A 10,299-nucleotide genomic window follows, 5' to 3' on the forward strand; every position below is an offset into this window, starting at 1 on the left:
ATCTTGCAATGCCATTCTCCCACCAAAGACTGTACCAGCAGTGCTATTTTCCAAAGGCCACTGGTGGAAAGCAGGGAGAGGGAAGCTCCTGGACCACAACTCAATCAAGTGTTGCAAGTGTCATCACACACCTGAACTCATCCTGTCACGCACCACATCAGCTGCAACATTCTTTGCAATGCTCCTCTGACTTTCCATGTGTTGACAATGTACTCCGCCTTTGCTAGCAAGGAACTCCACAGAGATTTTTCCTGACCTTTTTAGCATCAGTTGTAGAACAAAAAAATGCATGCTGAACACAAAACAAGCTTGAGCACACATCAGAGATGCCAGCAACCCAAACAGCATTTGCTCTGCAGTCCTACGGCTCATGTCATAGCCCCGGCTCAATTCTTCTGAAGCCTTTTAGAAGAAAAGCAAACCAATGCCTCTTCTGAAACCTTTCACAGAATCACGGAATCACGGAATCTTCAGAGTTGGAAGGGACCTCTAGAGATCATCTAGTCCAACTCCCCTGCTAGAGCAGGATTGCCTAAAGCACATCCCTCAGGGCTGCATCCAGGTGGGTCTTGAAAATCTCCAGAGAAGGGGACTCCACAACCTCCCTGGGCAGCCTGTTCCAGTGCTCTGTCACCCTCACTGTAAAGAAGTTTTTCCTTGTATTTGAACGGAACTTCCTATGTTCTAGCTTGTGCCCATTGCCCCTTGTCCTGTCACTGGGAGCCATTGAAAAGAGCCTGGCTCCGTCCTCCTTCAACCCACCCTTTAGATACTTGTAAACATTAATCAGGTCCCCCCTCAACCTTCTCTTCTCCAGGCTAAAGAGTCACAGCTCTTTCAGCCTTTCCTCATAAGGGAGGTGCTCCAGTCCCATAATCATCTTGGTTGCCCTTCGCTGGACTCGCTCCAGTAGTTCCCTGTCCCTCTTGAACTGGGGAGCCCAAAACTGGACACAGTACTCCAGTTGTGGCCTCACCAGTGCAGAGCAGAGGGGGAGAATGACCTCCCTCGACCTACTGGCCACAGTCTTCCCTATGCAGCCCAGGATGCCATTGGCCTTCTTGGCGACAAGGGCACACTGCTGGCTCATGGATAATTTGCTGTCTACCAGGACCCCCAGGTCCTTCTCCTCAGAGCTGCTTCCCAGCATGTCCGCCCCTAACCTATACTGGTGCCTGACATTCTTCCTTCCCAGGTGCAGGACCCTACACTTGCTTTTGTTGAACCTCATTTGGTTCTTCTCTGCCCAGCTCTCCAGCCTGTCCAGGTCACGCTGGATGGCAGCACGGTCCTCTGGAGTGTCGGCCACCCCTCCCAGCTTGGTAAATGTTTCCAAATCTTTCCAAACAACTTTTCAAATGTTAAATGTCATGACTATGTGCAGTGTTATAATAGCCTACCAGGAAAGAATACCAAAAGTTATATGAGTTCTTGAAAATCATGTATGATCTGTGACATTCTATTTTGATGATTTCTAGAGCATAATAATGGGCTGCTTTGGTTGCTTTCCCCTTAGAAGGCCTTCATTAAGAACCATCATTTGAAAACAGTAACTAAAACAAAACAAAAAAAAGAAAGGAAACTTTCAGCCTTAACTTTTTGGACTTCAGGATTCCTGGAACGAAACATTTAATCACAGCAGGAAAAAAAAAAAAACCACCACAAAAAAAAGAGATTTAAAAGTGTTAAAAACTAATGCATTTTTGTGTCTAGATTACAGATACTGATGGCAAATCTGCCTCTAGCATAAGATATAGAAGCAAGTAGTACTTTGTCCTCACAATTGTGCTGCACTGACACCTTTCTCGTGGAAATTGTTTTTGCTTACTACACCCCTTGCTGTGACCAAGTACAGTAACTGGAACATCACAGTTCGAGCTGGACAGGAAAAACAAAAGCAACCTTACCCACGGAGAGAGCGTCTGCCAGCACTTGAGCCATTGTTCTGCAAAACATCAAGGCTTGAATTCTGACATAATCCCCTGACATCTCGGGTGATGTCAGCACGAGCAGCTATTAGAATGAAGAATGATCACCCACAAGGCATTAATTTGGGAAGAATCAATGGCCTTGTAATACATATTTCTCCCTTAACATTCTCCTAAATGGACTTTAATACATTTGAGACAGAAGGGAAAGCAGGCCTTTTAAGAAAGGCTTTGGCACAAGACAAAAATATCACAAGCTTCTGAATTTTTAGCTTTTCCAGCTCCTTGAAGTTTAACTCCACACTTGTGCTTTGATATAATAAAAGCTCCTCATTCCTTTCCAAGGATGCTCAGAGCTTTAACAGTATACTAACAGTACATCAACCCACAGATTTTACCTTCCCCCAGTCCTTCTCACCCCCCCGCCCCTCCAGTTCCCATTTAAGGAGAGAGAACGTTCTCCTATATGAATCTGTACCTAGTAGTTTGGCATAGATGAACGTCACAGGAAAGAAGGAAAGAGGAAAAGAAAAAAAAACACAGAAAATATCACTTTTCCATTTTTATTCCAGCTCTTGAAATCCTCTGGTCTGATCCTTTCCAATAGGTAGAATCACAGAATGGTTTGGCTTGGAAGGGATCTTAAAGATTATCTCGTTCCAACCCCCCTGCCATGGGCAGGGACACCTCCCACTAGGCCAGGCTGCGCAAAGCCCCATCCAGCCTGGCCTTGAACACTTCCAGGGATGGGGCATCCACAACTCCTCCGGGCAACCTGTTCCAGTGCCTCACCACCCTCACAGTAAACTAAATGTAACTATCTTGTCCTACTGTCCTCCATTAAAATCAAGACATGGAAAAATTTTCTATCAATATTTCCTTTTCCAAAGGATTTAAATCCCTCCTGCCAGTGCATTTTGAAATCTAAAGCACCCTAAAAACATATGAAGCATGCATAGACACAGAGCCCAGCTGCAACTCCCTGACTACGTTTAAACGTCAAACCGTTCTGTAGCAGGAACATCTGCAGTCAAAGAGATTTGAGTGACATTTCAAGGACTCCCTTCCCCATGGTTTCAAAACCAAAATTAGCACCTGAAGATAACCTAGAAATTAAGCTAAATGAAGAAAAAAAGAGCTTCTGAAAACTTAAGTCTGTGCTATGAACCAACAACTTAAGTTAGGACAGAGCAGCAGCCACTTGATCAAGTCATCAGAAAGGCAGAATTTAGATCCTGGACATTGAAATAAGTTTCCAAGCGTTCATCAAGTGCTAATCCCCACAATGAAAAGAGTCTGCAGACTTAGAGATTCTCCCTGCTTATTGATTTTCTCACCAGGGATGCATAATGGAAGAATGATACTGGTGTCATGAACTATTATCCACCCCTACTTATGCGCAGCCTTCAGCAACCACAGGCTCGGCTTCAGAGTGGCCGCTTGGTTTCTCCAATTTCTCTGTTGACACAGATTCTGCAGCAGTTAAGCGTGAAGGGAGTGTAAGGACCGCGCTCTGAAGTGTACTTTGTGAACAAATGAAGAAAACCCGACTGCGGCTCAGCAGGAGAGTTCCTTCCCACTGGGCTATAGGTTTATTCTGATGGGATGGCATGGCATTTCCTCTACGGTTTGCCTGCCAGGAAAGTCATTTCCTATTTTTGTCCTGTTGAGAACTAGTAGAAGCTGGCATTGATGGAGGCTGGGAAGAATCAGAAGCTGGTTTGCTAGTGGTTTAACCAAACATGTGTTTACAATTACCCTATTCATCATGACCTGCCTGTGTAAAACTGCCTTTTTGGAATTTGCCCATGTTCCTTGGGTTTGGCCTCCAAAAAAGGCTGGAACAGACTCACTAAGAAATACATTGTTTGAATAGCACTGCTGAAGCAACAGGAGTGTCCAATAGTTAATATTGTAATCATTAATGCAACTGTTGGGCATTAAGATCAACATAACTGCTCAACTTGTTGCTGTTGGCCTAAGGATGACAGCTTAGCAGCAGGAGGGTAAGATAATGGGAAAACCTCTTGCAGTCTTCTGCTGGAGTCCAACAAAAGAGTACAACAGAAATAGTACACCGCATTTCTTCCTCAGATACTCCACAGTATCTGCCTGCAAGAAGAGAACGCAGACATGGTCGTGGTGTTCCCAGCAAACTCATCTAGGGCACTCATCACCTCTACACCCAAGGACCATGACTGTCACCATAGTCCCAAAGCTCTTTTCAGAAATACGCTGCACAGTATAATTAAGACTTAGAACTCCGCTCTCCCCGATTCTCAGTTAAGGAAAGAATGAGAAGAGTCTGTCCTACCTTCATGGGGCAAAGGGGAAATTTCTCACTGATGATCCTTTCTCCAAGAAGAGGTCAAACTATTCTAGCAAACAAGCTAGAAAACAAAGCTGCATGCTTTCTCCAAGAAAGACATGTTTCACCTCTCAGTATCAGTGCAGTAGACTTTCATGACATGTGCCTAGATTACGCCAGATCTAGTCTAGCAATTTACAAGCTTGATACAACCTATAATTTTACTTCATACCATACATCAGAGAACTACACGTTTTCCTCTACCATTTTCCTCTCTCCAAAGTTATAATTTGATCCCAAAGATATAATGACTTACCAAAAATGACTTATCAAAGGTTTCTGAAAGGCTTCAGGAAGGAAAAGGTCCCTCACACTAACTTATACTATTAGTCGCATGCTGTATTATCCATGCTGCTGGAGAAGGTCTCCTACTCCGCCAAAAAGATCACCCACTTAGAACAACCAGTCTTCACAATGGCCAGTTTTTGCTGTAGCCATTCAGAAGTGGTAACTTGCATCTCCCCATGGGTTAACTAATTGGGATGCAATTAGTGGGTTTCATTAAAAGCTCTCTTAGCTTGTAAATGAGCATTAACTTCGGGTTTTGAAGAACCTACATGATTCATCCTGCCTATACTTTTCTTCAATCCACACTTGAGTCTCTGGTCCTTTCCACTATGGGTAGTTTGCCTGTAAAAACCCAAGCAGCCACATAGCCGTCACCGCCTTCTCCTAACAGAAAATGACTCACCCAGTGCTCAAAACCTCACACTTTCATCAGAGTGTCTTCCAACAAGTTTTCAAGTTCATTCACAGCACTGGTTCTCCACCATTAAACAGAAATCTCTGGTCTTTTCTGTTATGGAGCCCAGGAAAGACAGAACTGTTCACAAGGGCAGTAATCTAAAGTAGGGCTTGAACTTGCAATGCTTTCAGTCCTGATAGCCGTGTCCATTTGCTCTGCATGAACTGATCCATCTGCAACTTATGAAAGACCCTAGGAAAGCAAAGAGGGAGATGAGTTTTCAGGCAATGGATGCACATCAGTGTGGATGTGAAGATCTCTTAGAATGAGAGTTTCATGATAACTTGGCACTGGTAGCGACTCACTTCACAAATCCTTCAATCTTCAGTGCTCCTATGCACATCATAAGTCCAAAAAGCTGCTACAAACCACAAACGCTACCACTTTCAGATGCATGTACCTGTCTGAAAAATACAGTGCCTGTCCCTCTCTCACATCTGCTGAGGAGACAGTACCCAGGGGAATAAAGCATGCCAGCAAAGGGACTGTAGAGTACATCCAACCAGATCTCATAAAGTCAGGCTATTCCGGTTGTTTCATCACTGAAGAGATTAACAGTCTGTTTGTAGACAAGGTGCCTCACACTGATCAACAATTTTCTTTTATGCTGCACTCATAGTGGAATCTGGCTTCCTTGGCTAGTCCTCCCCACATCCACAACACAACAGAGGAGCCCCACTGAGCTAATGGGAGAACTGCCGTCCAAAAAAGATCATCCAATGCAACAGATGGCATGAGAATAGGGAAGACCTGGCACGGGGCTAGTTCAGAAGTGCACAGCTCAACAAGTATAAAGAAAGAGAAGTCAATGAGGTGACATCTGTTTACTTGAAAATATTATGTCTCATAACAACCACTGGTTTGGGAGAAAAAACTGATGGGGAACAAGACCGCTTTGCCACATCCAAGCCTCGGTTGCAAAGTGCTCTCCTGACCAGCAGGCAGTGCAAGGATAGCAAACCTGTAAATAAAGTACCATGCTTATAGAAGGGTTCCTTGGCAACCTCATTACCCGTAATTCCTAAGAAGATTGTGGAGTTTCACCTTTTAGGAAAAGGATCTCCATTCCTAGATTTCCCTAGGTGAAGAGTCGCAACTGGTATATTTTGGACATGCCCAGGAGCAGGTCCAGTTTCCAAGAAAAACAATCCTAAACTTCTCAGCCTGCTTCCCTACAGAAGGAGGCTTATGCAATCACAGCGTAGCCAAGCCACTTGGCAAGCTTCACGCAAGCCTGACAGAGGCAGAGCTCTCAAGAGTTATCCTCCCTGCTCGCGAAAACACTGGGCCAGGTGGGCACATGCGAGAAATGCTGCACTGCGAACCAGCTTCGATAGCCTCACAGTTGAGACAAATACAGAGAAAAGCAGGTTTCTTTAGTCTTAGTTGAGACAGAAACACCAGCTTAAAAGGAAGAAAAGCATTTCCCCCGAGCCCACTTAATAAAGTTCACATAGAGGTTTAGCCAGCACAAACTTGGTATGTTTTTTGCACCATAGCGTTTGCCGTAACCAGTGAGATTTTTACCTGAGCAAATACTTAAGTCCATCCTAAAAATGCGTACCACTGGTCGTCAAAAGGCACTGTTCATCTCACAACTCCCCCCAGTTTCCAGGTCTCTGCAGAAGCACCCGAGCGCACTTCCCCACACAGAGCTGGTCTAAAGGAGAAGCTTTGCCTAGAAATCCAGCCTCGTTTAGCATTGTCACCGTACAGCTCCATAACCACGTGCACGGGGGCATGTCAGAAGGGAGGAGAGGAGCGACAGCATGGTCCCCCCCAGCGTGATGCTACCCGGGAGCCCCCTGGCTAGCCCGCTGACACCGCCACGCACGCCCAGGGAAGCTGCCGGTGCCTCACAGTCTAGAGGGACATCTGTTAGTTCGGTGCTGTCAGAAAACAAACTCCCAGCTCAGCTCCACACTCCCATGCTGCTGGCAGAAGCAGCGCATGACCCAGCTATGCCTCTCCTCTGCCAGCTGGGAACTCCCCGCCTTGGAAGGATCCCTTTGCCGGAGACATCCAAATACTTTTCGCCCATTTACACCCCGAGCGCAGCTGAGAAGACGACCAAAGATTTCTAAAAAAAAAAAAAAAAAAACCCAACCAACCAAAAAAAAAACCCAACAAACCTTTGTGACAGTTCTTGCCAGAGTCATTTAAGTGCTTGCAAGATAGAGGGCTGGAAATATTTTGTTTTATTCAGGGTACATGCTTAAGCAGAACTGAAACACAGAGATCCATTTCGCATTTAGGCAGCACTTTTGGACTACATAATAAAAAAACACAGGAATACACTACTGAAATCCAGGTGTGGCTGTATCTGAGGATGAAAGCCAACTCACACAGTGGTAAGGGAGGGGATATTTTGATTAACAAAACCAAGGAAAACCATGGAAGTACCACAACATCTTTAATATGTAGCCAGGGCAAACAAGACCTACTTTAAGAACAAATAAAGTCCAAGTGAAGAAAATAAATCAGGAGTATAACGTGGTAAAATGATCACTGGAGGCAAGCGTCAGGGTCTGCTGCTCCATTAGTTTACCGTTTGCAATAAGGCTACCAAACATTGCTCTGCAGGCTTTGCTATTTGCTCTACGTTGTGCTGAATTTTAAAGAGTTCTGCTTCGGAGAAAGAAAACCTGAACAGCCTTGATATTAGCACGTAACTGTACAAAGACAGCCAGAGGAACACGGCTCTGGAACAGCTCTCCTTCTTCTACTCCACTGGGAGTGAGGTAAGCCCTCCAGAAAGACCGGCACTGCCCGGGAAGAGCATCCTCCTGAGCCCCTGCATCCTTCACACGACGAGCATCCCGCTGACCCCCTGCACCTTTCCCCAGCCCCAAAACGATCACGAAGCACAGCCAGAGCTGCCATTTAAAGTTTCAAGCATATTTCCTTTTTCCACGCAGGTTTTCTAATCTCCATGCATTTGTGGTGGTTTTTTTTTAACCTGTCCTCGTAACTCACTCCTTTTAATCCTAGGATTAGCCTTGTTGCCCTTCTCCGTACCTTTTCTAGAGCTTTAAGTACAACTAGTCTCTAGACGCAGGAATAGAACCAGTTGGAGTGTTAACACATCACTGCTGCACGTCCTACAAAAATCTGTTAAAGCGAGTGAACTGCTCAGCACCTTTATGAGGCAACGCAATTCCAACTGTCCCTTAGAAGTGTAATTTACGGCGGTAGCTACCCACGTCCCTCCTACCCCCCTCTCTCACTTCCCCCCAAGCCCAAATTCATTCTTCTTTAGCGAAGGGAAAAGCAAACCACATTCTTAGGGGCTGTTTTAAGAAAGCCTGATCAATGCCGTTTTGACATACCAGCAACACATGTTCCCATTTCAACAAATGGGAACATTTCAGGCCGACCACCACTTCAGATGGAGCGGGGCTCCAGGCTGCTGAATCAGCACTTTCCATCCTGCTGGCAATACAGAGCTATGCGAAGCTTCAAAGGGAAGCAGGGGGAAAAGGGGGAAAGGGGGGGGGGGGGCGCTGGCACTTAAGCAACAGAAGCGGGTGAGAGGATTGTGCAGGAGTTCATCTGCCAAACCAATTAACTGCAAACTGTTCTTATAAAGATGCCACAGTTTCAGCTCGCAGTGCCACGGTTATACAATGAGAGAAGCCACGCTCTCCCCGCCGGGGAGAAACCCAGCGCTTTCCCCGCAACCACCCCCAAAACCCCCCCGATTTCGGGTCTCCTGGGCCAGCGAGGGGCTCCTCCGGCGCGGCCGGGGATGGGGGGCGGCGGTGCTCCCCTCTGCCGAGCCCGGGGGGGGTCCCCTCTCCCGCACCGGTCTCCGCTCCGCCGCAGGTCCGCGCAGCGGCTGAGCAGGAAGGTGGCAGCACTCCGGGGTGGCATTTCTGCCAGCTGCCCATCCGCCAGCCCTCCCGCAAACGCTCAGCGATGATGGGGGGGCGGGGAACAAGGTGGGGGGAGACGCACAGACGGACGGACCGACCACGGGGGAGTTTCGGCAGCCGGGCAGGTCTTCACCCACCTCCCGGCGCGGAGCGACGGGCAAACCCGGCCGCCGGCGCCGCTGGGGAGAGGCAGGCAGCCGGGCGAGCAAACAAAACGCGGCACGGAAGCCCCGAGCCGGGGGCAAAAGGGCCGCCGAGCCCCGCGGCGACCAGCCGCCGGCCGCCCCCCGCCCGGCCCCGGGGGCTCCCCCCGGCGGGAGCTGCGCGGGGGTCGGTCCCCCGCGGGCACGGGGGGGGATTCTCCGGCGGCCCCAGGAAAAGGAAGTTTGCTCTCGCCCTCCTCCTCCCACCGGCCTCAGACACCGAGGAGCCGGCGATTCCCTCCCTCCCCTCCCGGCCGGTGGCTCCCCGGGGGGCAGCCACCACCGACAACCACCCACCCCACACCCCCACCCCCCCCGCCTCGCCCCGTCCCTACGAGCCCCGCACCGCCCCCCGGCCCCTTACCTGCTGGGCGGCCGGCCGGCCGGCACCCTCCCCGCCGGGCGCCGCGGACCCGCCAAGTTTCGGGCGGGCGCAAAGGGGTCGGGGTAAGGGCCGGGAGGGAGGGAGGGAGGGAGGGAGGGCGGGAGGGGAGGGGATGAGGTGGGGTTGGGGGAGGTGGGGGGGGGGGGGGGTCGGGGGTCCTCCGGGCGGCGGAGGGGTGGGGGGCACGGGCGGGGGACGGCAGGCTGGGGGAGCCACGCGCCTCAAAAAAAAAAAAACAGCGAAAAAAAATTAAAAAAAAAAATATATTTAAAGAATTAAAAATAAAACAAAAAATTAAAAGTAATTTTCAAATAAAACAATAATTAAAGCAAAAGATTAAAAATAAAGCAAGAAATCAAAGTAAAAAATGAAAATAAAAAATGAAAATAATAATAAAAAAATGTAAAAATGCAATTAAACCACTCAAACAAACAACAACAACAACAAAAAAAAAGGGGGGGGGCAAAGCACACCCAAACGGGGACGTTCGCGCCTCCGCTAAGGCGACACCACCCCCCCTTTTTCCCCCCCCTCCCCCCCGAAGCTGCGGGAGGGAAGCTGCGGAGAAAACTTCTGCCCGCCGCCGGCTCCCGGTGTTAACGGCGCCCCGCCGCTACCGCGCTCGCTCTCTCTCTCTCTCTCCCTCCCCGCTCCCAGCTGACTCCCGGCGGCGCCCCGCCCCGCTCCCGCCTCCGCCGCACGCAGCCGCAGCCCCGGGCCGCCGCCGCCCCGCCGAAGACAGGGGGCGGCCGGGACCGGCCGCCCCCTGTCTTCGGCGGGGCGGCGGCGGCGGCT

At 49.1% G+C, this 10,299-nt stretch overlaps 1 protein-coding gene across 1 annotated transcript in view; it reads right to left on the bottom strand.

Moving 5' to 3' along the window:
• The window catches only part of GRB10 (growth factor receptor bound protein 10), a 152,258-nt gene extending 142,668 nt beyond the window's left edge, over positions 1–9,590 (bottom strand). Inside the window, exon 1 of the mRNA XM_063326234.1 lies at positions 9,484–9,590. The gene's annotated coding sequence lies outside the window, so the exon portion shown is untranslated. The remainder of the gene's footprint in view (positions 1–9,483) is intronic.
• Positions 9,591–10,299: the final 709 nt, after the last annotated feature.

Source organism: Chroicocephalus ridibundus, chromosome 2 (genome assembly GCF_963924245.1).
Source record: "Chroicocephalus ridibundus chromosome 2, bChrRid1.1, whole genome shotgun sequence".
Classification (NCBI taxonomy): domain Eukaryota; kingdom Metazoa; phylum Chordata; class Aves; order Charadriiformes; family Laridae; genus Chroicocephalus; species Chroicocephalus ridibundus.